The sequence below is a fragment of the Meriones unguiculatus genome (assembly GCF_030254825.1).
Source record: "Meriones unguiculatus strain TT.TT164.6M chromosome 10 unlocalized genomic scaffold, Bangor_MerUng_6.1 Chr10_unordered_Scaffold_142, whole genome shotgun sequence".
Classification (NCBI taxonomy): Eukaryota; Metazoa; Chordata; class Mammalia; order Rodentia; family Muridae; genus Meriones; species Meriones unguiculatus.
The window spans coordinates 29,544-55,159 of NW_026843578.1; the positions used below are offsets into that span (position 1 = coordinate 29,544).

At 69.9% G+C, this 25,616-nt stretch overlaps 14 non-coding genes across 14 annotated transcripts; all 14 read right to left on the bottom strand.

Moving 5' to 3' along the window:
• Positions 1-811: 811 nt before the first annotated feature.
• LOC132650336 (5S ribosomal RNA) lies at positions 812-930 on the bottom strand. Its single transcript, XR_009588699.1, has one exon. It is a non-coding gene; the product is annotated as a 5S ribosomal RNA (ribosomal RNA).
• A 1,767-nt stretch (positions 931-2,697) lies between these two features.
• LOC132650337 (5S ribosomal RNA) lies at positions 2,698-2,816 on the bottom strand. Its single transcript, XR_009588700.1, has one exon. It is a non-coding gene; the product is annotated as a 5S ribosomal RNA (ribosomal RNA).
• A 1,675-nt stretch (positions 2,817-4,491) lies between these two features.
• Positions 4,492-4,610, bottom strand: LOC132650338 (5S ribosomal RNA). Its single transcript, XR_009588701.1, has one exon. It is a non-coding gene; the product is annotated as a 5S ribosomal RNA (ribosomal RNA).
• Positions 4,611-6,405: 1,795 nt separating this feature from the next.
• On the bottom strand, positions 6,406-6,524 carry LOC132650339 (5S ribosomal RNA). The gene has a single exon (XR_009588702.1). It is a non-coding gene; the product is annotated as a 5S ribosomal RNA (ribosomal RNA).
• A 1,790-nt stretch (positions 6,525-8,314) lies between these two features.
• Positions 8,315-8,433, bottom strand: LOC132650340 (5S ribosomal RNA). Its single transcript, XR_009588703.1, has one exon. It is a non-coding gene; the product is annotated as a 5S ribosomal RNA (ribosomal RNA).
• Positions 8,434-10,221: 1,788 nt separating this feature from the next.
• On the bottom strand, positions 10,222-10,340 carry LOC132650341 (5S ribosomal RNA). Its single transcript, XR_009588704.1, has one exon. It is a non-coding gene; the product is annotated as a 5S ribosomal RNA (ribosomal RNA).
• A 1,774-nt stretch (positions 10,341-12,114) lies between these two features.
• LOC132650356 (5S ribosomal RNA) lies at positions 12,115-12,233 on the bottom strand. Its single transcript, XR_009588719.1, has one exon. It is a non-coding gene; the product is annotated as a 5S ribosomal RNA (ribosomal RNA).
• Positions 12,234-14,002: 1,769 nt separating this feature from the next.
• LOC132650342 (5S ribosomal RNA) lies at positions 14,003-14,121 on the bottom strand. The gene has a single exon (XR_009588705.1). It is a non-coding gene; the product is annotated as a 5S ribosomal RNA (ribosomal RNA).
• A 1,751-nt stretch (positions 14,122-15,872) lies between these two features.
• Positions 15,873-15,991, bottom strand: LOC132650343 (5S ribosomal RNA). The gene has a single exon (XR_009588706.1). It is a non-coding gene; the product is annotated as a 5S ribosomal RNA (ribosomal RNA).
• Positions 15,992-17,785: 1,794 nt separating this feature from the next.
• LOC132650344 (5S ribosomal RNA) lies at positions 17,786-17,904 on the bottom strand. The gene has a single exon (XR_009588707.1). It is a non-coding gene; the product is annotated as a 5S ribosomal RNA (ribosomal RNA).
• A 1,764-nt stretch (positions 17,905-19,668) lies between these two features.
• LOC132650345 (5S ribosomal RNA) lies at positions 19,669-19,787 on the bottom strand. The gene has a single exon (XR_009588708.1). It is a non-coding gene; the product is annotated as a 5S ribosomal RNA (ribosomal RNA).
• A 1,762-nt stretch (positions 19,788-21,549) lies between these two features.
• On the bottom strand, positions 21,550-21,668 carry LOC132650347 (5S ribosomal RNA). The gene has a single exon (XR_009588710.1). It is a non-coding gene; the product is annotated as a 5S ribosomal RNA (ribosomal RNA).
• A 1,774-nt stretch (positions 21,669-23,442) lies between these two features.
• Positions 23,443-23,561, bottom strand: LOC132650348 (5S ribosomal RNA). The gene has a single exon (XR_009588711.1). It is a non-coding gene; the product is annotated as a 5S ribosomal RNA (ribosomal RNA).
• Positions 23,562-25,322: 1,761 nt separating this feature from the next.
• On the bottom strand, positions 25,323-25,441 carry LOC132650349 (5S ribosomal RNA). The gene has a single exon (XR_009588712.1). It is a non-coding gene; the product is annotated as a 5S ribosomal RNA (ribosomal RNA).
• Between the last annotated feature and the right edge of the window lie 175 nt (positions 25,442-25,616).

A 25,616-nucleotide genomic window follows, 5' to 3' on the forward strand; every position in this document is an offset into this window, starting at 1 on the left:
CCCTCCCAGCCCACTGCCACAAGCGTGCTGCCAGCCAGCCGCCAGCCAGCCAGCCAGCCATCATCCATCCACCCATCCAGCCATTCTTCCATCATCAGTCCATCCTTCCATCCATCAACCCATCCACAAATCATCTATCCATCCATCCATCCACCCATCCATCCATTCTTCCATCATCCATCCATCCATCCATCCATCCATCCATCCATCCACCATCCACTCATCCATCATTCATCTATCATCCATCCAGCCAGCCGTCCATCCAACTCCTCCCTCCTCTAGTTCAGACACTGCCTCCTCCGTGAACCGCTGAGGTCCCCACCCACCCAGCCACCCACCCACCCACCCACCCACACCCACACCCACACACACCAAAACCCACACCCACCGACCCACCAGGCAGGAGGAGGAGGACGAGGAGGAGGAGACTCTGGTTGGGCAGCGTGGACACAGCCGCCCGGACTGACGGACTCTGCAGAGCTCCGCCACCAGCCCAGGATGTGGGGTTCGAAGGCTCCACGCGAGTCAAGACGGCCTCCCCCGCGGCGCCTCCACTGAGGTCCTGGGATCCCCGCCCTGGGGCCACCCCCTATCCCCGGTGCGGGGTCCAGCCCGAGGGCTGGCTGGCTGGCTCCGCCGGGCCAGCCCGCAGCCAGGGCGGACGGGGGCGCCCCTTGGCTTGGCGGGGGGTGGGGTGGGGTGGCGTGGGGGTGGCCCTGGGCGTGGCCCCGCCCGGCCCGGGCCACAGAGCTTTGCAGAAGCCGACGCAAAGCCCCTTTGGAAAACAGGCTCCTTCCTGCCAGAAAAAAAAAGCCTACAGCACCCGGTATTCCCAGGCGGTCTCCCATCCAAGTACTAACCAGGCCCGACCCTGCTTAGCTTCCGAGATCAGACGAGATCGGGCGCGTTCAGGGTGGTATGGCCGTAGACGCACGAGCCCGTCTCCGCGCCGCCCAAGAGCCTGCTCCGCGCCTGCGGCCGCGCTCCCCGGCCCGCCCCCGACGACAGCCGAGCCCAGCCGAGCCCAGCCCACCCCCCGGCCGCCCCTGGGCCCTCCCCGAGCCCCTCCCCGCTCCCGCAGCACGGACCAGGGCCCACGGGCCGGGCGGCCGGAGGGCGCGCGACCTAGAACCTGCTCGGCTCTGCTCAGGGGCCAGCCTTGCCCCCGCCACACCCCACTCCCCCACCCCGCACCCCCCGGCCGGGGCCTCCAGGGCTCCTTGGCTCTCGCCGACGCCTCGCCTCGGGGCCGCCCGCCGCGCCGTCCAGGGCAGGGCTTGGCACTGGACCCCGACTCGCCCCACCTGGGTCGGGGGCCAGGCAGGCCCCTCCCTGCCTCGGAGCCCGAGAGAGCCCTCCTCGGTCTGAGCCGTGGGCCTCTCTCTGGATCCCCGCTGGACAAGGCGTGGGGGGGTCGCCTTGGGCATCTGCCCATCGGGGCGCTGGGGTCACTCGTGGGTTACAGGCCCCGCCCCGCCCCGCCCCGCCCCGCCCTTGCTGCCGCTTTCCCTGCCTTCAGCGAGTGGCTACCGCTCACTGGCCGGCGGGGGACGTGCCACGGTGGGCGAGGGCGAGGAGGCTGGCTGGCCTGGGTCATCCTCCCGGACGAACCCGGGTACACGCCGCCCTGCCCGTGCTCTCCCGGGGCCCTTGCCGGATTTGGGTGCCCGCCCGGCATCCCTCCCTCACCCCGGGGGAACTGTCTCCAACTCCTCCTCCTCCTCCTCCTCCTCCTCCTAATCGTCCCCTCAGGACGTGTCCAGCCCGACGTCCCAAGGCTCGAGTCCAGTTGCAGGGGACACTGGCTGTGCTTGGCGGCCCCGCTCAGGCTCCTTCTCTCTTGGGAACTTGAGGGCCCGCTCTTCCGGCTCTGTGGTCCCTCCCCTCCCAGCCCACTGCCACAAGCGTGCTGCCAGCCAGCCGCCAGCCAGCCAGCCAGCCATCATCCATCCACCCATCCAGCCATTCTTCCATCATCAGTCCATCCTTCCATCCATCAACCCATCCACAAATCATCTATCCATCCATCCATCCACCCATCCATCCATTCTTCCATCATCCATCCATCCATCCATCCATCCATCCATCCATCCATCCACCATCCACTCATCCATCATTCATCTATCATCCATCCAGCCAGCCGTCCATCCAACTCCTCCCTCCTCTAGTTCAGACACTGCCTCCTCCGTGAACCGCTGAGGTCCCCACCCACCCAGCCACCCACCCACCCACCCACCCACACCCACACCCACACACACCAAAACCCACACCCACCGACCCACCAGGCAGGAGGAGGAGGACGAGGAGGAGGAGACTCTGGTTGGGCAGCGTGGACACAGCCGCCCGGACTGACGGACTCTGCAGAGCTCCGCCACCAGCCCAGGATGTGGGGTTCGAAGGCTCCACGCGAGTCAAGACGGCCTCCCCCGCGGCCCCTCCACTGAGGTCCTGGGATCCCCGCCCTGGGGCCACCCCCTATCCCCGGTGCGGGGTCCAGCCCGAGGGCTGGCTGGCTGGCTCCGCCGGGCCAGCCCGCAGCCAGGGCGGACGGGGGCGCCCCTTGGCTTGGCGGGGGGTGGGGTGGGGTGGCGTGGGGGTGGCCCTGGGCGTGGCCCCGCCCGGCCCGGGCCACAGAGCTTTGCAGAAGCCGACGCAAAGCCCCTTTGGAAAACAGGCTCCTTCCTGCCAGAAAAAAAAAGCCTACAGCACCCGGTATTCCCAGGCGGTCTCCCATCCAAGTACTAACCAGGCCCGACCCTGCTTAGCTTCCGAGATCAGACGAGATCGGGCGCGTTCAGGGTGGTATGGCCGTAGACGCACGAGCCCGTCTCCGCGCCGCCCAAGAGCCTGCTCCGCGCCTGCGGCCGCGCTCCCCGGCCCGCCCCCGACGACAGCCGAGCCCAGCCGAGCCCAGCCCACCCCCCGGCCGCCCCTGGGCCCTCCCCGAGCCCCTCCCCGCTCCCGCAGCACGGACCAGGGCCCACGGGCCGGGCGGCCGGAGGGCGCGCGACCTAGAACCTGCTCGGCTCTGCTCAGGGGCCAGCCTTGCCCCCGCCACACCCCACTCCCCCCACCCCCGCACCCCCCGGCCGGGGCCTCCAGGGCTCCTTGGCTCTCGCCGACGCCTCGCCTCGGGGCCGCCCGCCGCGCCGTCCAGGGCAGGGCTTGGCACTGGACCCCGACTCGCCCCACCTGGGTCGGGGGCCAGGCAGGCCCCTCCCTGCCTCGGAGCCCGAGAGAGCCCTCCTCGGTCTGAGCCGTGGGCCTCTCTCTGGATCCCCGCTGGACAAGGCGTGGGGGGGTCGCCTTGGGCATCTGCCCATCGGGGCGCTGGGGTCACTCGTGGGTTACAGGCCCCGCCCCGCCCCGCCCCGCCCCGCCCTTGCTGCCGCTTTCCCTGCCTTCAGCGAGTGGCTACCGCTCACTGGCCGGCGGGGGACGTGCCACGGTGGGCGAGGGCGAGGAGGCTGGCTGGCCTGGGTCATCCTCCCGGACGAACCCGGGTACACGCCGCCCTGCCCGTGCTCTCCCGGGGCCCTTGCCGGATTTGGGTGCCCGCCCGGCATCCCTCCCTCACCCCGGGGGAACTGTCTCCAACTCCTCCTCCTCCTCCTCCTCCTCCTCCTAATCGTCCCCTCAGGACGTGTCCAGCCCGACGTCCCAAGGCTCGAGTCCAGTTGCAGGGGACACTGGCTGTGCTTGGCGGCCCCGCTCAGGCTCCTTCTCTCTTGGGAACTTGAGGGCCCGCTCTTCCGGCTCTGTGGTCCCTCCCCTCCCAGCCCACTGCCACAAGCGTGCTGCCAGCCAGCCGCCAGCCAGCCAGCCAGCCATCATCCATCCACCCATCCAGCCATTCTTCCATCATCCATCCATCCATCCATCCATCCATCCACCATCCACTCATCCATCATTCATCTATCATCCATCCAGCCAGCCGTCCATCCAACTCCTCCCTCCTCTAGTTCAGACACTGCCTCCTCCGTGAACCGCTGAGGTCCCCACCCACCCAGCCACCCACCCACCCACCCACCCACACCCACACCCACACCCACCAAAACCCACACCCACCGACCCACCAGGCAGGAGGAGGAGGACGAGGAGGAGGAGACTCTGGTTGGGCAGCGTGGACACAGCCGCCCGGACTGACGGACTCTGCAGAGCTCCGCCACCAGCCCAGGATGTGGGGTTCGAAGGCTCCACGCGAGTCAAGACGGCCTCCCCCGCGGCCCCTCCACTGAGGTCCTGGGATCCCCGCCCTGGGGCCACCCCCTATCCCCGGTGCGGGGTCCAGCCCGAGGGCTGGCTGGCTGGCTCCGCCGGGCCAGCCCGCAGCCAGGGCGGACGGGGGCGCCCCTTGGCTTGGCGGGGGGTGGGGTGGGGTGGCGTGGGGGTGGCCCTGGGCGTGGCCCCGCCCGGCCCGGGCCACAGAGCTTTGCAGAAGCCGACGCAAAGCCCCTTTGGAAAACAGGCTCCTTCCTGCCAGAAAAAAAAAGCCTACAGCACCCGGTATTCCCAGGCGGTCTCCCATCCAAGTACTAACCAGGCCCGACCCTGCTTAGCTTCCGAGATCAGACGAGATCGGGCGCGTTCAGGGTGGTATGGCCGTAGACGCACGAGCCCGTCTCCGCGCCGCCCAAGAGCCTGCTCCGCGCCTGCGGCCGCGCTCCCCGGCCCGCCCCCGACGACAGCCGAGCCCAGCCGAGCCCAGCCCACCCCCCGGCCGCCCCTGGGCCCTCCCCGAGCCCCTCCCCGCTCCCGCAGCACGGACCAGGGCCCACGGGCCGGGCGGCCGGAGGGCGCGCGACCTAGAACCTGCTCGGCTCTGCTCAGGGGCCAGCCTTGCCCCCGCCACACCCCCACTCCCCCACCCCGCACCCCCCGGCCGGGGCCTCCAGGGCTCCTTGGCTCTCGCCGACGCCTCGCCTCGGGGCCGCCCGCCGCGCCGTCCAGGGCAGGGCTTGGCTCTGGACCCCGACTCGCCCCACCTGGGTCTGGGGCCAGGCAGGCCCCTCCCTGCCTCGGAGCCTGAGAGAGCCCTCCTCGGTCTGAGCCGTGGGCCTCTCTCTGGATCCCCGCTGGACAAGGCGTGGGGGGGTCGCCTTGGGCATCTGCCCATCGGGGCGCTGGGGTCACTCGTGGGTTACAGGCCCCCGCCCCGCCCCGCCCCGCCCCGCCCTTGCTGCCGCTTTCCCTGCCTTCAGCGAGTGGCTACCGCTCACTGGCCGGCGGGGGACGTGCCACGGTGGGCGAGGGCGAGGAGGCTGGCTGGCCTGGGTCATCCTCCCGGACGAACCCGGGTACACGCCGCCCTGCCCGTGCTCTCCCGGGGCCCTTGCCGGATTTGGGTGCCCGCCCGGCATCCCTCCCTCACCCCGGGGGAACTGTCTCCAACTCCTCCTCCTCCTCCTCCTCCTCCTCCTCCTCCTCCTCCTCCTCCTCCTCCTCCTCCTAATCGTCCCCTCAGGACGTGTCCAGCCCGACGTCCCAAGGCTCGAGTCCAGTTGCAGGGGACACTGGCTGTGCTTGGCGGCCCCGCTCAGGCTCCTTCTCTCTTGGGAACTTGAGGGCCCGCTCTTCCGGCTCTGTGGTCCCTCCCCTCCCAGCCCACTGCCACAAGCGTGCTGCCAGCCAGCCGCCAGCCAGCCAGCCAGCCATCATCCATCCACCCATCCAGCCATTCTTCCATCATCAGTCCATCCTTCCATCCATCAACCCATCCACAAATCATCTATCCATCCATCCATCCATCCATCCACCCATCCATCCATCCATTCTTCCATCATCCATCCATCCATCCATCCATCCACCATCCACTCATCCATCATTCATCTATCATCCATCCAGCCAGCCGTCCATCCAACTCCTCCCTCCTCTAGTTCAGACACTGCCTCCTCCGTGAACCGCTGAGGTCCCCACCCACCCAGCCACCCACCCACCCACCCACCCACACCCACACCCACACCCACCAAAACCCACACCCACCGACCCACCAGGCAGGAGGAGGAGGACGAGGAGGAGGAGACTCTGGTTGGGCAGCGTGGACACAGCCGCCCGGACTGACGGACTCTGCAGAGCTCCGCCACCAGCCCAGGATGTGGGGTTCGAAGGCTCCACGCGAGTCAAGACGGCCTCCCCCGCGGCCCCTCCACTGAGGTCCTGGGATCCCCGCCCTGGGGCCACCCCCTATCCCCGGTGCGGGGTCCAGCCCGAGGGCTGGCTGGCTGGCTCCGCCGGGCCAGCCCGCAGCCAGGGCGGACGGGGGCGCCCCTTGGCTTGGCGGGGGGTGGGGTGGGGTGGCGTGGGGGTGGCCCTGGGCGTGGCCCCGCCCGGCCCGGGCCACAGAGCTTTGCAGAAGCCGACGCAAAGCCCCTTTGGAAAACAGGCTCCTTCCTGCCAGAAAAAAAAAGCCTACAGCACCCGGTATTCCCAGGCGGTCTCCCATCCAAGTACTAACCAGGCCCGACCCTGCTTAGCTTCCGAGATCAGACGAGATCGGGCGCGTTCAGGGTGGTATGGCCGTAGACGCACGAGCCCGTCTCCGCGCCGCCCAAGAGCCTGCTCCGCGCCTGCGGCCGCGCTCCCCGGCCCGCCCCCGACGACAGCCGAGCCCAGCCGAGCCCAGCCCACCCCCCGGCCGCCCCTGGGCCCTCCCCGAGCCCCTCCCCGCTCCCGCAGCACGGACCAGGGCCCACGGGCCGGGCGGCCGGAGGGCGCGCGACCTAGAACCTGCTCGGCTCTGCTCAGGGGCCAGCCTTGCCCCCGCCACACCCCCACTCCCCCACCCCGCACCCCCCGGCCGGGGCCTCCAGGGCTCCTTGGCTCTCGCCGACGCCTCGCCTCGGGGCCGCCCGCCGCGCCGTCCAGGGCAGGGCTTGGCACTGGACCCCGACTCGCCCCACCTGGGTCGGGGGCCAGGCAGGCCCCTCCCTGCCTCGGAGCCCGAGAGAGCCCTCCTCGGTCTGAGCCGTGGGCCTCTCTCTGGATCCCCGCTGGACAAGGCGTGGGGGGGTCGCCTTGGGCATCTGCCCATCGGGGCGCTGGGGTCACTCGTGGGTTACAGGCCCCGCCCCGCCCCGCCCCGCCCCGCCCTTGCTGCCGCTTTCCCTGCCTTCAGCGAGTGGCTACCGCTCACTGGCCGGCGGGGGACGTGCCACGGTGGGCGAGGGCGAGGAGGCTGGCTGGCCTGGGTCATCCTCCCGGACGAACCCGGGTACACGCCGCCCTGCCCGTGCTCTCCCGGGGCCCTTGCCGGATTTGGGTGCCCGCCCGGCATCCCTCCCTCACCCCGGGGGAACTGTCTCCAACTCCTCCTCCTCCTCCTCCTCCTCCTCCTCCTCCTCCTCCTCCTCCTCCTCCTCCTCCTAATCGTCCCCTCAGGACGTGTCCAGCCCGACGTCCCAAGGCTCGAGTCCAGTTGCAGGGGACACTGGCTGTGCTTGGCGGCCCCGCTCAGGCTCCTTCTCTCTTGGGAACTTGAGGGCCCGCTCTTCCGGCTCTGTGGTCCCTCCCCTCCCAGCCCACTGCCACAAGCGTGCTGCCAGCCAGCCGCCAGCCAGCCAGCCAGCCATCATCCATCCACCCATCCAGCCATTCTTCCATCATCAGTCCATCCTTCCATCCATCAACCCATCCACAAATCATCTATCCATCCATCCATCCACCCATCCATCCATTCTTCCATCATCCATCCATCCATCCATCCATCCATCCATCCACCATCCACTCATCCATCATTCATCTATCATCCATCCAGCCAGCCGTCCATCCAACTCCTCCCTCCTCTAGTTCAGACACTGCCTCCTCCGTGAACCGCTGAGGTCCCCACCCACCCAGCCACCCACCCACCCACCCACCCACACCCACACCCACACCCACCAAAACCCACACCCACCGACCCACCAGGCAGGAGGAGGAGGACGAGGAGGAGGAGACTCTGGTTGGGCAGCGTGGACACAGCCGCCCGGACTGACGGACTCTGCAGAGCTCCGCCACCAGCCCAGGATGTGGGGTTCGAAGGCTCCACGCGAGTCAAGACGGCCTCCCCCGCGGCCCCTCCACTGAGGTCCTGGGATCCCCGCCCTGGGGCCACCCCCTATCCCCGGTGCGGGGTCCAGCCCGAGGGCTGGCTGGCTGGCTCCGCCGGGCCAGCCCGCAGCCAGGGCGGACGGGGGCGCCCCTTGGCTTGGCGGGGGGTGGGGTGGGGTGGCGTGGGGGTGGCCCTGGGCGTGGCCCCGCCCGGCCCGGGCCACAGAGCTTTGCAGAAGCCGACGCAAAGCCCCTTTGGAAAACAGGCTCCTTCCTGCCAGAAAAAAAAAGCCTACAGCACCCGGTATTCCCAGGCGGTCTCCCATCCAAGTACTAACCAGGCCCGACCCTGCTTAGCTTCCGAGATCAGACGAGATCGGGCGCGTTCAGGGTGGTATGGCCGTAGACGCACGAGCCCGTCTCCGCGCCGCCCAAGAGCCTGCTCCGCGCCTGCGGCCGCGCTCCCCGGCCCGCCCCCGACGACAGCCGAGCCCAGCCGAGCCCAGCCCACCCCCCGGCCGCCCCTGGGCCCTCCCCGAGCCCCTCCCCGCTCCCGCAGCACGGACCAGGGCCCACGGGCCGGGCGGCCGGAGGGCGCGCGACCTAGAACCTGCTCGGCTCTGCTCAGGGGCCAGCCTTGCCCCCGCCACACCCCACTCCCCCCACCCCGCACCCCCCGGCCGGGGCCTCCAGGGCTCCTTGGCTCTCGCCGACGCCTCGCCTCGGGGCCGCCCGCCGCGCCGTCCAGGGCAGGGCTTGGCACTGGACCCCGACTCGCCCCACCTGGGTCGGGGGCCAGGCAGGCCCCTCCCTGCCTCGGAGCCCGAGAGAGCCCTCCTCGGTCTGAGCCGTGGGCCTCTCTCTGGATCCCCGCTGGACAAGGCGTGGGGGGGTCGCCTTGGGCATCTGCCCATCGGGGCGCTGGGGTCACTCGTGGGTTACAGGCCCCGCCCCGCCCCCGCCCCGCCCCGCCCTTGCTGCCGCTTTCCCTGCCTTCAGCGAGTGGCTACCGCTCACTGGCCGGCGGGGGACGTGCCACGGTGGGCGAGGGCGAGGAGGCTGGCTGGCCTGGGTCATCCTCCCGGACGAACCCGGGTACACGCCGCCCTGCCCGTGCTCTCCCGGGGCCCTTGCCGGATTTGGGTGCCCGCCCGGCATCCCTCCCTCACCCCGGGGGAACTGTCTCCAACTCCTCCTCCTCCTCCTCCTCCTCCTCCTAATCGTCCCCTCAGGACGTGTCCAGCCCGACGTCCCAAGGCTCGAGTCCAGTTGCAGGGGACACTGGCTGTGCTTGGCGGCCCCGCTCAGGCTCCTTCTCTCTTGGGAACTTGAGGGCCCGCTCTTCCGGCTCTGTGGTCCCTCCCCTCCCAGCCCACTGCCACAAGCGTGCTGCCAGCCAGCCGCCAGCCAGCCAGCCAGCCATCATCCATCCACCCATCCAGCCATTCTTCCATCATCAGTCCATCCTTCCATCCATCAACCCATCCACAAATCATCTATCCATCCATCCATCCATCCATCCACCCATCCATCCATCCATTCTTCCATCATCCATCCATCCATCCATCCATCCATCCATCCACCATCCACTCATCCATCATTCATCTATCATCCATCCAGCCAGCCGTCCATCCAACTCCTCCCTCCTCTAGTTCAGACACTGCCTCCTCCGTGAACCGCTGAGGTCCCCACCCACCCAGCCACCCACCCACCCACCCACCCACACCCACACCCACACCCACACACACCAAAACCCACACCCACCGACCCACCAGGCAGGAGGAGGAGGACGAGGAGGAGGAGACTCTGGTTGGGCAGCGTGGACACAGCCGCCCGGACTGACGGACTCTGCAGAGCTCCGCCACCAGCCCAGGATGTGGGGTTCGAAGGCTCCACGCGAGTCAAGACGGCCTCCCCCGCGGCCCCTCCACTGAGGTCCTGGGATCCCCGCCCTGGGGCCACCCCCTATCCCCGGTGCGGGGTCCAGCCCGAGGGCTGGCTGGCTGGCTGGCTGGCTCCGCCGGGCCAGCCCGCAGCCAGGGCGGACGGGGGCGCCCCTTGGCTTGGCGGGGGGTGGGGTGGGGTGGCGTGGGGGTGGCCCTGGGCGTGGCCCCCGCCCGGCCCGGGCCACAGAGCTTTGCAGAAGCCGACGCAAAGCCCCTTTGGAAAACAGGCTCCTTCCTGCCAGAAAAAAAAAGCCTACAGCACCCGGTATTCCCAGGCGGTCTCCCATCCAAGTACTAACCAGGCCCGACCCTGCTTAGCTTCCGAGATCAGACGAGATCGGGCGCGTTCAGGGTGGTATGGCCGTAGACGCACGAGCCCGTCTCCGCGCCGCCCAAGAGCCTGCTCCGCGCCTGCGGCCGCGCTCCCCGGCCCGCCCCCGACGACAGCCGAGCCCAGCCGAGCCCAGCCCACCCCCCGGCCGCCCCTGGGCCCTCCCCGAGCCCCTCCCCGCTCCCGCAGCACGGACCAGGGCCCACGGGCCGGGCGGCCGGAGGGCGCGCGACCTAGAACCTGCTCGGCTCTGCTCAGGGGCCAGCCTTGCCCCCGCCACACCCCCACTCCCCCACCCCGCACCCCCCGGCCGGGGCCTCCAGGGCTCCTTGGCTCTCGCCGACGCCTCGCCTCGGGGCCGCCCGCCGCGCCGTCCAGGGCAGGGCTTGGCACTGGACCCCGACTCGCCCCACCTGGGTCGGGGGCCAGGCAGGCCCCTCCCTGCCTCGGAGCCCGAGAGAGCCCTCCTCGGTCTGAGCCGTGGGCCTCTCTCTGGATCCCCGCTGGACAAGGCGTGGGGGGGTCGCCTTGGGCATCTGCCCATCGGGGCGCTGGGGTCACTCGTGGGTTACAGGCCCCGCCCCGCCCCGCCCCGCCCCGCCCTTGCTGCCGCTTTCCCTGCCTTCAGCGAGTGGCTACCGCTCACTGGCCGGCGGGGGACGTGCCACGGTGGGCGAGGGCGAGGAGGCTGGCTGGCCTGGGTCATCCTCCCGGACGAACCCGGGTACACGCCGCCCTGCCCGTGCTCTCCCGGGGCCCTTGCCGGATTTGGGTGCCCGCCCGGCATCCCTCCCTCACCCCGGGGGAACTGTCTCCAACTCCTCCTCCTCCTCCTCCTCCTCCTCCTAATCGTCCCCTCAGGACGTGTCCAGCCCGACGTCCCAAGGCTCGAGTCCAGTTGCAGGGGACACTGGCTGTGCTTGGCGGCCCCGCTCAGGCTCCTTCTCTCTTGGGAACTTGAGGGCCCGCTCTTCCGGCTCTGTGGTCCCTCCCCTCCCAGCCCACTGCCACAAGCGTGCTGCCAGCCAGCCGCCAGCCAGCCAGCCAGCCATCATCCATCCACCCATCCAGCCATTCTTCCATCATCAGTCCATCCTTCCATCCATCAACCCATCCACAAATCATCTATCCATCCATCCATCCATCCATCCACCCATCCATCCATCCATTCTTCCATCATCCATCCATCCATCCATCCATCCATCCACCATCCACTCATCCATCATTCATCTATCATCCATCCAGCCAGCCGTCCATCCAACTCCTCCCTCCTCTAGTTCAGACACTGCCTCCTCCGTGAACCGCTGAGGTCCCCACCCACCCAGCCACCCACCCACCCACCCACCCACACCCACACCCACACCCACACACACCAAAACCCACACCCACCGACCCACCAGGCAGGAGGAGGAGGACGAGGAGGAGGAGACTCTGGTTGGGCAGCGTGGACACAGCCGCCCGGACTGACGGACTCTGCAGAGCTCCGCCACCAGCCCAGGATGTGGGGTTCGAAGGCTCCACGCGAGTCAAGACGGCCTCCCCCGCGGCCCCTCCACTGAGGTCCTGGGATCCCCGCCCTGGGGCCACCCCCTATCCCCGGTGCGGGGTCCAGCCCGAGGGCTGGCTGGCTGGCTCCGCCGGGCCAGCCCGCAGCCAGGGCGGACGGGGGCGCCCCTTGGCTTGGCGGGGGGTGGGGTGGGGTGGCGTGGGGGTGGCCCTGGGCGTGGCCCCGCCCGGCCCGGGCCACAGAGCTTTGCAGAAGCCGACGCAAAGCCCCTTTGGAAAACAGGCTCCTTCCTGCCAGAAAAAAAAAGCCTACAGCACCCGGTATTCCCAGGCGGTCTCCCATCCAAGTACTAACCAGGCCCGACCCTGCTTAGCTTCCGAGATCAGACGAGATCGGTCGCGTTCAGGGTGGTATGGCCGTACACGCACGAGCCCGTCTCCGCGCCGCCCAAGAGCCTGCTCCGCGCCTGCGGCCGCGCTCCCCGGCCCGCCCCCGACGACAGCCGAGCCCAGCCGAGCCCAGCCCACCCCCCGGCCGCCCCTGGGCCCTCCCCGAGCCCCTCCCCGCTCCCGCAGCACGGACCAGGGCCCACGGGCCGGGCGGCCGGAGGGCGCGCGACCTAGAACCTGCTCGGCTCTGCTCAGGGGCCAGCCTTGCCCCCGCCACACCCCACTCCCCCCACCCCGCATCCCCCGGCCGGGGCCTCCAGGGCTCCTTGGCTCTCGCCGACGCCTCGCCTCGGGGCCGCCCGCCGCGCCGTCCAGGGCAGGGCTTGGCACTGGACCCCGACTCGCCCCACCTGGGTCGGGGGCCAGGCAGGCCCCTCCCTGCCTCGGAGCCCGAGAGAGCCCTCCTCGGTCTGAGCCGTGGGCCTCTCTCTGGATCCCCGCTGGACAAGGCGTGGGGGGGGTCGCCTTGGGCATCTGCCCATCGGGGCGCTGGGGTCACTCGTGGGTTACAGGCCCCGCCCCGCCCCGCCCCGCCCCGCCCTTGCTGCCGCTTTCCCTGCCTTCAGCGAGTGGCTACCGCTCACTGGCCGGCGGGGGACGTGCCACGGTGGGCGAGGGCGAGGAGGCTGGCTGGCCTGGGTCATCCTCCCGGACGAACCCGGGTACACGCCGCCCTGCCCGTGCTCTCCCGGGGCCCTTGCCGGATTTGGGTGCCCGCCCGGCATCCCTCCCTCACCCCGGGGGAACTGTCTCCAACTCCTCCTCCTCCTCCTCCTCCTCCTCCTAATCGTCCCCTCAGGACGTGTCCAGCCCGACGTCCCAAGGCTCGAGTCCAGTTGCAGGGGACACTGGCTGTGCTTGGCGGCCCCGCTCAGGCTCCTTCTCTCTTGGGAACTTGAGGGCCCGCTCTTCCGGCTCTGTGGTCCCTCCCCTCCCAGCCCACTGCCACAAGCGTGCTGCCAGCCAGCCGCCAGCCAGCCAGCCAGCCATCATCCATCCACCCATCCAGCCATTCTTCCATCATCAGTCCATCCTTCCATCCATCAACCCATCCACAAATCATCTATCCATCCATCCATCCATCCACCCATCCATCCATCCATTCTTCCATCATCCATCCATCCATCCATCCATCCATCCATCCACCATCCACTCATCCATCATTCATCTATCATCCATCCAGCCAGCCGTCCATCCAACTCCTCCCTCCTCTAGTTCAGACACTGCCTCCTCCGTGAACCGCTGAGGTCCCCACCCACCCAGCCACCCACCCACCCACCCACCCACACCCACACCCACACCCACCAAAACCCACACCCACCGACCCACCAGGCAGGAGGAGGAGGACGAGGAGGAGGAGACTCTGGTTGGGCAGCGTGGACACAGCCGCCCGGACTGACGGACTCTGCAGAGCTCCGCCACCAGCCCAGGATGTGGGGTTCGAAGGCTCCACGCGAGTCAAGACGGCCTCCCCCGCGGCCCCTCCACTGAGGTCCTGGGATCCCCGCCCTGGGGCCACCCCCTATCCCCGGTGCGGGGTCCAGCCCGAGGGCTGGCTGGCTGGCTCCGCCGGGCCAGCCCGCAGCCAGGGCGGACGGGGGCGCCCCTTGGCTTGGCGGGGGGTGGGGTGGGGTGGCGTGGGGGTGGCCCTGGGCGTGGCCCCGCCCGGCCCGGGCCACAGAGCTTTGCAGAAGCCGACGCAAAGCCCCTTTGGAAAACAGGCTCCTTCCTGCCAGAAAAAAAAAGCCTACAGCACCCGGTATTCCCAGGCGGTCTCCCATCCAAGTACTAACCAGGCCCGACCCTGCTTAGCTTCCGAGATCAGACGAGATCGGGCGCGTTCAGGGTGGTATGGCCGTAGACGCACGAGCCCGTCTCCGCGCCGCCCAAGAGCCTGCTCCGCGCCTGCGGCCGCGCTCCCCGGCCCGCCCCCGACGACAGCCGAGCCCAGCCGAGCCCAGCCCACCCCCCGGCCGCCCCTGGGCCCTCCCCGAGCCCCTCCCCGCTCCCGCAGCACGGACCAGGGCCCACGGGCCGGGCGGCCGGAGGGCGCGCGACCTAGAACCTGCTCGGCTCTGCTCAGGGGCCAGCCTTGCCCCCGCCACACCCCCACTCCCCCACCCCGCACCCCCCGGCCGGGGCCTCCAGGGCTCCTTGGCTCTCGCCGACGCCTCGCCTCGGGGCCGCCCGCCGCGCCGTCCAGGGCAGGGCTTGGCACTGGACCCCGACTCGCCCCACCTGGGTCGGGGGCCAGGCAGGCCCCTCCCTGCCTCGGAGCCCGAGAGAGCCCTCCTCGGTCTGAGCCGTGGGCCTCTCTCTGGATCCCCGCTGGACAAGGCGTGGGGGGGTCGCCTTGGGCATCTGCCCATCGGGGCGCTGGGGTCACTCGTGGGTTACAGGCCCCGCCCCGCCCCGCCCCGCCCTTGCTGCCGCTTTCCCTGCCTTCAGCGAGTGGCTACCGCTCACTGGCCGGCGGGGGACGTGCCACGGTGGGCGAGGGCGAGGAGGCTGGCTGGCCTGGGTCATCCTCCCGGACGAACCCGGGTACACGCCGCCCTGCCCGTGCTCTCCCGGGGCCCTTGCCGGATTTGGGTGCCCGCCCGGCATCCCTCCCTCACCCCGGGGGAACTGTCTCCAACTCCTCCTCCTCCTCCTCCTCCTCCTCCTAATCGTCCCCTCAGGACGTGTCCAGCCCGACGTCCCAAGGCTCGAGTCCAGTTGCAGGGGACACTGGCTGTGCTTGGCGGCCCCGCTCAGGCTCCTTCTCTCTTGGGAACTTGAGGGCCCGCTCTTCCGGCTCTGTGGTCCCTCCCCTCCCAGCCCACTGCCACAAGCGTGCTGCCAGCCAGCCGCCAGCCAGCCAGCCAGCCATCATCCATCCACCCATCCAGCCATTCTTCCATCATCAGTCCATCCTTCCATCCATCAACCCATCCACAAATCATCTATCCATCCATCCATCCATCCATCCACCCATCCATCCATCCATTCTTCCATCATCCATCCATCCATCCACCATCCACTCATCCATCATTCATCTATCATCCATCCAGCCAGCCGTCCATCCAACTCCTCCCTCCTCTAGTTCAGACACTGCCTCCTCCGTGAACCGCTGAGGTCCCCACCCACCCAGCCACCCACCCACCCACCCACCCACACCCACACCCACACCCACCAAAACCCACACCCACCGACCCACCAGGCAGGAGGAGGAGGACGAGGAGGAGGAGACTCTGGTTGGGCAGCGTGGACACAGCCGCCCGGACTGACGGACTCTGCAGAGCTCCGCCACCAGCCCAGGATGTGGGGTTCGAAGGCTCCACGCGAGTCAAGACGGCCTCCCCCGCGGCCCCTCCACTGAGGTCCTGGGATCCCCGCCCTGGGGCCACCCCCTATCCCCGGTGCGGGGTCCAGCCCGAGGGCTGGCTGGCTGGCTCCGCCGGGCCAGCCCGCAGCCAGGGCGGACGGGGGCGCCCCTTGGCTTGGCGGGGGGTGGGGTGGGGTGGCGTGGGGGTGGCCCTGGGCGTGGCCCCGCCCGGCCCGGGCCACAGAGCTTTGCAGAAGCCGACGCAAAGCCCCTTTGGAAAACAGGCTCCTTCCTGCCAGAAAAAAAAAGCCTACAGCACCCGGTATTCCCAGGCGGTCTCCCATCCAAGTACTAACCAGGCCCGACCCTGCTTAGCTTCCGAGATCAGACGAGATCGGGCGCGTTCAGGGTGGTATGGCCGTAGACGCACGAGCCCGTCTCCGCGCCGCCCAAGAGCCTGCTCCGCGCCTGCGGCCGCGCTCCCCGGCCCGCCCCCGACGACAGCCGAGCCCAGCCGAGCCCAGCCCACCCCCCGGCCGCCCCTGGGCCCTCCCCGAGCCCCTCCCCGCTCCCGCAGCACGGACCAGGGCCCACGGGCCGGGCGGCCGGAGGGCGCGCGACCTAGAACCTGCTCGGCTCTGCTCAGGGGCCAGCCTTGCCCCCGCCACACCCCACTCCCCCCACCCCGCACCCCCCCGGCCGGGGCCTCCAGGGCTCCTTGGCTCTCGCCGACGCCTCGCCTCGGGGCCGCCCGCCGCGCCGTCCAGGGCAGGGCTTGGCACTGGACCCCGACTCGCCCCACCTGGGTCGGGGGCCAGGCAGGCCCCTCCCTGCCTCGGAGCCCGAGAGAGCCCTCCTCGGTCTGAGCCGTGGGCCTCTCTCTGGATCCCCGCTGGACAAGGCGTGGGGGGGTCGCCTTGGGCATCTGCCCATCGGGGCGCTGGGGTCACTCGTGGGTTACAGGCCCCGCCCCGCCCCGCCCCGCCCCGCCCTTGCTGCCGCTTTCCCTGCCTTCAGCGAGTGGCTACCGCTCACTGGCCGGCGGGGGACGTGCCACGGTGGGCGAGGGCGAGGAGGCTGGCTGGCCTGGGTCATCCTCCCGGACGAACCCGGGTACACGCCGCCCTGCCCGTGCTCTCCCGGGGCCCTTGCCGGATTTGGGTGCCCGCCCGGCATCCCTCCCTCACCCCGGGGGAACTGTCTCCAACTCCTCCTCCTCCTCCTCCTCCTCCTCCTCCTCCTCCTCCTCCTCCTCCTCCTCCTCCTCCTAATCGTCCCCTCAGGACGTGTCCAGCCCGACGTCCCAAGGCTCGAGTCCAGTTGCAGGGGACACTGGCTGTGCTTGGCGGCCCCGCTCAGGCTCCTTCTCTCTTGGGAACTTGAGGGCCCGCTCTTCCGGCTCTGTGGTCCCTCCCCTCCCAGCCCACTGCCACAAGCGTGCTGCCAGCCAGCCGCCAGCCAGCCAGCCAGCCATCATCCATCCACCCATCCAGCCATTCTTCCATCATCAGTCCATCCTTCCATCCATCAACCCATCCACAAATCATCTATCCATCCATCCATCCACCCATCCATCCATTCTTCCATCATCCATCCATCCATCCATCCATCCATCCATCCACCATCCACTCATCCATCATTCATCTATCATCCATCCAGCCAGCCGTCCATCCAACTCCTCCCTCCTCTAGTTCAGACACTGCCTCCTCCGTGAACCGCTGAGGTCCCCACCCACCCAGCCACCCACCCACCCACCCACCCACACCCACACCCACACACACCAAAACCCACACCCACCGACCCACCAGGCAGGAGGAGGAGGACGAGGAGGAGGAGACTCTGGTTGGGCAGCGTGGACACAGCCGCCCGGACTGACGGACTCTGCAGAGCTCCGCCACCAGCCCAGGATGTGGGGTTCGAAGGCTCCACGCGAGTCAAGACGGCCTCCCCCGCGGCGCCTCCACTGAGGTCCTGGGATCCCCGCCCTGGGGCCACCCCCTATCCCCGGTGCGGGGTCCAGCCCGAGGGCTGGCTGGCTGGCTCCGCCGGGCCAGCCCGCAGCCAGGGCGGACGGGGGCGCCCCTTGGCTTGGCGGGGGGTGGGGTGGGGTGGCGTGGGGGTGGCCCTGGGCGTGGCCCCGCCCGGCCCGGGCCACAGAGCTTTGCAGAAGCCGACGCAAAGCCCCTTTGGAAAACAGGCTCCTTCCTGCCAGAAAAAAAAAGCCTACAGCACCCGGTATTCCCAGGCGGTCTCCCATCCAAGTACTAACCAGGCCCGACCCTGCTTAGCTTCCGAGATCAGACGAGATCGGGCGCGTTCAGGGTGGTATGGCCGTAGACGCACGAGCCCGTCTCCGCGCCGCCCAAGAGCCTGCTCCGCGCCTGCGGCCGCGCTCCCCGGCCCGCCCCCGACGACAGCCGAGCCCAGCCGAGCCCAGCCCACCCCCCGGCCGCCCCTGGGCCCTCCCCGAGCCCCTCCCCGCTCCCGCAGCACGGACCAGGGCCCACGGGCCGGGCGGCCGGAGGGCGCGCGACCTAGAACCTGCTCGGCTCTGCTCAGGGGCCAGCCTTGCCCCCGCCACACCCCACTCCCCCACCCCCGCACCCCCCGGCCGGGGCCTCCAGGGCTCCTTGGCTCTCGCCGACGCCTCGCCTCGGGGCCGCCCGCCGCGCCGTCCAGGGCAGGGCTTGGCACTGGACCCCGACTCGCCCCACCTGGGTCGGGGGCCAGGCAGGCCCCTCCCTGCCTCGGAGCCCGAGAGAGCCCTCCTCGGTCTGAGCCGTGGGCCTCTCTCTGGATCCCCGCTGGACAAGGCGTGGGGGGGTCGCCTTGGGCATCTGCCCATCGGGGCGCTGGGGTCACTCGTGGGTTACAGGCCCCGCCCCGCCCCGCCCCGCCCCGCCCTTGCTGCCGCTTTCCCTGCCTTCAGCGAGTGGCTACCGCTCACTGGCCGGCGGGGGACGTGCCACGGTGGGCGAGGGCGAGGAGGCTGGCTGGCCTGGGTCATCCTCCCGGACGAACCCGGGTACACGCCGCCCTGCCCGTGCTCTCCCGGGGCCCTTGCCGGATTTGGGTGCCCGCCCGGCATCCCTCCCTCACCCCGGGGGAACTGTCTCCAACTCCTCCTCCTCCTCCTCCTCCTCCTCCTAATCGTCCCCTCAGGACGTGTCCAGCCCGACGTCCCAAGGCTCGAGTCCAGTTGCAGGGGACACTGGCTGTGCTTGGCGGCCCCGCTCAGGCTCCTTCTCTCTTGGGAACTTGAGGGCCCGCTCTTCCGGCTCTGTGGTCCCTCCCCTCCCAGCCCACTGCCACAAGCGTGCTGCCAGCCAGCCGCCAGCCAGCCAGCCAGCCATCATCCATCCACCCATCCAGCCATTCTTCCATCATCAGTCCATCCTTCCATCCATCAACCCATCCACAAATCATCTATCCATCCATCCATCCACCCATCCATCCATTCTTCCATCATCCATCCATCCATCCATCCATCCATCCATCCATCCACCATCCACTCATCCATCATTCATCTATCATCCATCCAGCCAGCCGTCCATCCAACTCCTCCCTCCTCTAGTTCAGACACTGCCTCCTCCGTGAACCGCTGAGGTCCCCACCCACCCAGCCACCCACCCACCCACCCACCCACACCCACACCCACACACACCAAAACCCACACCCACCGACCCACCAGGCAGGAGGAGGAGGACGAGGAGGAGGAGACTCTGGTTGGGCAGCGTGGACACAGCCGCCCGGACTGACGGACTCTGCAGAGCTCCGCCACCAGCCCAGGATGTGGGGTTCGAAGGCTCCACGCGAGTCAAGACGGCCTCCCCCGCGGCCCCTCCACTGAGGTCCTGGGATCCCCGCCCTGGGGCCACCCCCTATCCCCGGTGCGGGGTCCAGCCCGAGGGCTGGCTGGCTGGCTCCGCCGGGCCAGCCCGCAGCCAGGGCGGACGGGGGCGCCCCTTGGCTTGGCGGGGGGTGGGGTGGGGTGGCGTGGGGGTGGCCCTGGGCGTGGCCCCGCCCGGCCCGGGCCACAGAGCTTTGCAGAAGCCGACGCAAAGCCCCTTTGGAAAACAGGCTCCTTCCTGCCAGAAAAAAAAAGCCTACAGCACCCGGTATTCCCAGGCGGTCTCCCATCCAAGTACTAACCAGGCCCGACCCTGCTTAGCTTCCGAGATCAGACGAGATCGGGCGCGTTCAGGGTGGTATGGCCGTAGACGCACGAGCCCGTCTCCGCGCCGCCCAAGAGCCTGCTCCGCGCCTGCGGCCGCGCTCCCCGGCCCGCCCCCGACGACAGCCGAGCCCAGCCGAGCCCAGCCCACCCCCCCGGCCGCCCCTGGGCCCTCCCCGAGCCCCTCCCCGCTCCCGCAGCACGGACCAGGGCCCACGGGCCGGGCGGCCGGAGGGCGCGCGACCTAGAACCTGCTCGGCTCTGCTCAGGGGCCAGCCTTGCCCCCGCCACACCCCACTCCCCCCACCCCGCACCCCCCGGCCGGGGCCTCCAGGGCTCCTTGGCTCTCGCCGACGCCTCGCCTCGGGGCCGCCCGCCGCGCCGTCCAGGGCAGGGCTTGGCACTGGACCCCGACTCGCCCCACCTGGGTCGGGGGCCAGGCAGGCCCCTCCCTGCCTCGGAGCCCGAGAGAGCCCTCCTCGGTCTGAGCCGTGGGCCTCTCTCTGGATCCCCGCTGGACAAGGCGTGGGGGGGTCGCCTTGGGCATCTGCCCATCGGGGCGCTGGGGTCACTCGTGGGTTACAGGCCCCGCCCCGCCCCGCCCCGCCCCGCCCTTGCTGCCGCTTTCCCTGCCTTCAGCGAGTGGCTACCGCTCACTGGCCGGCGGGGGACGTGCCACGGTGGGCGAGGGCGAGGAGGCTGGCTGGCCTGGGTCATCCTCCCGGACGAACCCGGGTACACGCCGCCCTGCCCGTGCTCTCCCGGGGCCCTTGCCGGATTTGGGTGCCCGCCCGGCATCCCTCCCTCACCCCGGGGGAACTGTCTCCAACTCCTCCTCCTCCTCCTCCTCCTCCTCCTAATCGTCCCCTCAGGACGTGTCCAGCCCGACGTCCCAAGGCTCGAGTCCAGTTGCAGGGGACACTGGCTGTGCTTGGCGGCCCCGCTCAGGCTCCTTCTCTCTTGGGAACTTGAGGGCCCGCTCTTCCGGCTCTGTGGTCCCTCCCCTCCCAGCCCACTGCCACAAGCGTGCTGCCAGCCAGCCGCCAGCCAGCCAGCCAGCCATCATCCATCCACCCATCCAGCCATTCTTCCATCATCAGTCCATCCTTCCATCCATCAACCCATCCACAAATCATCTATCCATCCATCCATCCACCCATCCATCCATTCTTCCATCATCCATCCATCCATCCATCCATCCATCCATCCACCATCCACTCATCCATCATTCATCTATCATCCATCCAGCCAGCCGTCCATCCAACTCCTCCCTCCTCTAGTTCAGACACTGCCTCCTCCGTGAACCGCTGAGGTCCCCACCCACCCAGCCACCCACCCACCCACCCACCCACACCCACACCCACACACACCAAAACCCACACCCACCGACCCACCAGGCAGGAGGAGGAGGACGAGGAGGAGGAGACTCTGGTTGGGCAGCGTGGACACAGCCGCCCGGACTGACGGACTCTGCAGAGCTCCGCCACCAGCCCAGGATGTGGGGTTCGAAGGCTCCACGCGAGTCAAGACGGCCTCCCCCGCGGCGCCTCCACTGAGGTCCTGGGATCCCCGCCCTGGGGCCACCCCCTATCCCCGGTGCGGGGTCCAGCCCGAGGGCTGGCTGGCTGGCTCCGCCGGGCCAGCCCGCAGCCAGGGCGGACGGGGGCGCCCCTTGGCTTGGCGGGGGGTGGGGTGGGGTGGCGTGGGGGTGGCCCTGGGCGTGGCCCCGCCCGGCCCGGGCCACAGAGCTTTGCAGAAGCCGACGCAAAGCCCCTTTGGAAAACAGGCTCCTTCCTGCCAGAAAAAAAAAAGCCTACAGCACCCGGTATTCCCAGGCGGTCTCCCATCCAAGTACTAACCAGGCCCGACCCTGCTTAGCTTCCGAGATCAGACGAGATCGGGCGCGTTCAGGGTGGTATGGCCGTAGACGCACGAGCCCGTCTCCGCGCCGCCCAAGAGCCTGCTCCGCGCCTGCGGCCGCGCTCCCCGGCCCGCCCCCGACGACAGCCGAGCCCAGCCGAGCCCAGCCCACCCCCCGGCCGCCCCTGGGCCCTCCCCGAGCCCCTCCCCCGCTCCCGCAGCACGGACCAGGGCCCACGGGCCGGGCGGCCGGAGGGCGCGCGACCTAGAACCTGCTCGGCTCTGCTCAGGGGCCAGCCTTGCCCCCGCCACACCCCACTCCCCCACCCCGCACCCCCCGGCCGGGGCCTCCAGGGCTCCTTGGCTCTCGCCGACGCCTCGCCTCGGGGCCGCCCGCCGCGCCGTCCAGGGCAGGGCTTGGCACTGGACCCCGACTCGCCCCACCTGGGTCGGGGGCCAGGCAGGCCCCTCCCTGCCTCGGAGCCCGAGAGAGCCCTCCTCGGTCTGAGCCGTGGGCCTCTCTCTGGATCCCCGCTGGACAAGGCGTGGGGGGGTCGCCTTGGGCATCTGCCCATCGGGGCGCTGGGGTCACTCGTGGGTTACATGCCCCGCCCCGCCCCGCCCCGCCCCGCCCCGCCCCGCCCTTGCTGCCGCTTTCCCTGCCTTCAGCGAGTGGCTACCGCTCACTGGCCGGCGGGGGACGTGCCACGGTGGGCGAGGGCGAGGAGGCTGGCTGGCCTGGGTCATCCTCCCGGACGAACCCGGGTACACGCCGCCCTGCCCGTGCTCTCCCGGGGCCCTTGCCGGATTTGGGTGCCCGCCCGGCATCCCTCCCTCACCCCGGGGGAACTGTCTCCAACTCCTCCTCCTCCTCCTCCTCCTCCTCCTAATCGTCCCCTCAGGACGTGTCCAGCCCGACGTCCCAAGGCTCGAGTCCAGTTGCAGGGGACACTGGCTGTGCTTGGCGGCCCCGCTCAGGCTCCTTCTCTCTTGGGAACTTGAGGGCCCGCTCTTCCGGCTCTGTGGTCCCTCCCCTCCCAGCCCACTGCCACAAGCGTGCTGCCAGCCAGCCGCCAGCCAGCCAGCCAGCCATCATCCATCCACCCATCCAGCCATTCTTCCATCATCAGTCCATCCTTCCATCCATCAACCCATCCACAAATCATCTATCCATCCATCCATCCACCCATCCATCCATTCTTCCATCATCCATCCATCCATCCATCCATCCATCCATCCATCCACCATCCACTCATCCATCATTCATCTATCATCCATCCAGCCAGCCGTCCATCCAACTCCTCCCTCCTCTAGTTCAGACACTGCCTCCTCCGTGAACCGCTGAGGTCCCCACCCACCCAGCCACCCACCCACCCACCCACCCACACCCACACCCACACACACCAAAACCCACACCCACCGACCCACCAGGCAGGAGGAGGAGGACGAGGAGGAGGAGACTCTGGTTGGGCAGCGTGGACACAGCCGCCCGGACTGACGGACTCTGCAGAGCTCCGCCACCAGCCCAGGATGTGGGGTTCGAAGGCTCCACGCGAGTCAAGACGGCCTCCCCCGCGGCCCCTCCACTGAGGTCCTGGGATCCCCGCCCTGGGGCCACCCCCTATCCCCGGTGCGGGGTCCAGCCCGAGGGCTGGCTGGCTGGCTCCGCCGGGCCAGCCCGCAGCCAGGGCGGACGGGGGCGCCCCTTGGCTTGGCGGGGGGTGGGGTGGGGTGGCGTGGGGGTGGCCCTGGGCGTGGCCCCGCCCGGCCCGGGCCACAGAGCTTTGCAGAAGCCGACGCAAAGCCCCTTTGGAAAACAGGCTCCTTCCTGCCAGAAAAAAAAAGCCTACAGCACCCGGTATTCCCAGGCGGTCTCCCATCCAAGTACTAACCAGGCCCGACCCTGCTTAGCTTCCGAGATCAGACGAGATCGGGCGCGTTCAGGGTGGTATGGCCGTAGACGCACGAGCCCGTCTCCGCGCCGCCCAAGAGCCTGCTCCGCGCCTGCGGCCGCGCTCCCCGGCCCGCCCCCCGACGACAGCCGAGCCCAGCCGAGCCCAGCCCACCCCCCGGCCGCCCCTGGGCCCTCCCCGAGCCCCTCCCCGCTCCCGCAGCACGGACCAGGGCCCACGGGCCGGGCGGCCGGAGGGCGCGCGACCTAGAACCTGCTCGGCTCTGCTCAGGGGCCAGCCTTGCCCCCGCCACACCCCACTCCCCCACCCCGCACCCCCCGGCCGGGGCCTCCAGGGCTCCTTGGCTCTCGCCGACGCCTCGCCTCGGGGCCGCCCGCCGCGCCGTCCAGGGCAGGGCTTGGCACTGGACCCCGACTCGCCCCACCTGGGTCGGGGGCCAGGCAGGCCCCTCCCTGCCTCGGAGCCCGAGAGAGCCCTCCTCGGTCTGAGCCGTGGGCCTCTCTCTGGATCCCCGCTGGACAAGGCGTGGGGGGGTCGCCTTGGGCATCTGCCCATCGGGGCGCTGGGGTCACTCGTGGGTTACAGGCCCCGCCCCGCCCCGCCCCGCCCCGCCCTTGCTGCCGCTTTCCCTGCCTTCAGCGAGTGGCTACCGCTCACTGGCCGGCGGGGGACGTGCCACGGTGGGCGAGGGCGAGGAGGCTGGCTGGCCTGGGTCATCCTCCCGGACGAACCCGGGTACACGCCGCCCTGCCCGTGCTCTCCCGGGGCCCTTGCCGGATTTGGGTGCCCGCCCGGCATCCCTCCCTCACCCCGGGGGAACTGTCTCCAACTCCTCCTCCTCCTCCTCCTCCTCCTCCTAATCGTCCCCTCAGGACGTGTCCAGCCCGACGTCCCAAGGCTCGAGTCCAGTTGCAGGGGACACTGGCTGTGCTTGGCGGCCCCGCTCAGGCTCCTTCTCTCTTGGGAACTTGAGGGCCCGCTCTTCCGGCTCTGTGGTCCCTCCCCTCCCAGCCCACTGCCACAAGCGTGCTGCCAGCCAGCCGCCAGCCAGCCAGCCAGCCATCATCCATCCACCCATCCAGCCATTCTTCCATCATCAGTCCATCCTTCCATCCATCAACCCATCCACAAATCATCTATCCATCCATCCATCCACCCATCCATCCATTCTTCCATCATCCATCCATCCATCCATCCATCCATCCATCCACCATCCACTCATCCATCATTCATCTATCATCCATCCAGCCAGCCGTCCATCCAACTCCTCCCTCCTCTAGTTCAGACACTGCCTCCTCCGTGAACCGCTGAGGTCCCCACCCACCCAGCCACCCACCCACCCACCCACCCACACCCACACCCACACACACCAAAACCCACACCCACCGACCCACCAGGCAGGAGGAGGAGGACGAGGAGGAGGAGACTCTGGTTGGGCAGCGTGGACACAGCCGCCCGGACTGACGGACTCTGCAGAGCTCCGCCACCAGCCCAGGATGTGGGGTTCGAAGGCTCCACGCGAGTCAAGACGGCCTCCCCCGCGGCGCCTCCACTGAGGTCCTGGGATCCCCGCCCTGGGGCCACCCCCTATCCCCGGTGCGGGGTCCAGCCCGAGGGCTGGCTGGCTGGCTCCGCCGGGCCAGCCCGCAGCCAGGGCGGACGGGGGCGCCCCTTGGCTTGGCGGGGGGGTGGGGTGGGGTGGCGTGGGGGTGGCCCTGGGCGTGGCCCCGCCCGGCCCGGGCCACAGAGCTTTGCAGAAGCCGACGCAAAGCCCCTTTGGAAAACAGGCTCCTTCCTGCCAGAAAAAAAAAGCCTACAGCACCCGGTATTCCCAGGCGGTCTCCCATCCAAGTACTAACCAGGCCCGACCCTGCTTAGCTTCCGAGATCAGACGAGATCGGGCGCGTTCAGGGTGGTATGGCCGTAGACGCACGAGCCCGTCTCCGCGCCGCCCAAGAGCCTGCTCCGCGCCTGCGGCCGCGCTCCCCGGCCCGCCCCCGACGACAGCCGAGCCCAGCCGAGCCCAGCCCACCCCCCGGCCGCCCCTGGGCCCTCCCCGAGCCCCTCCCCGCTCCCGCAGCACGGACCAGGGCCCACGGGCCGG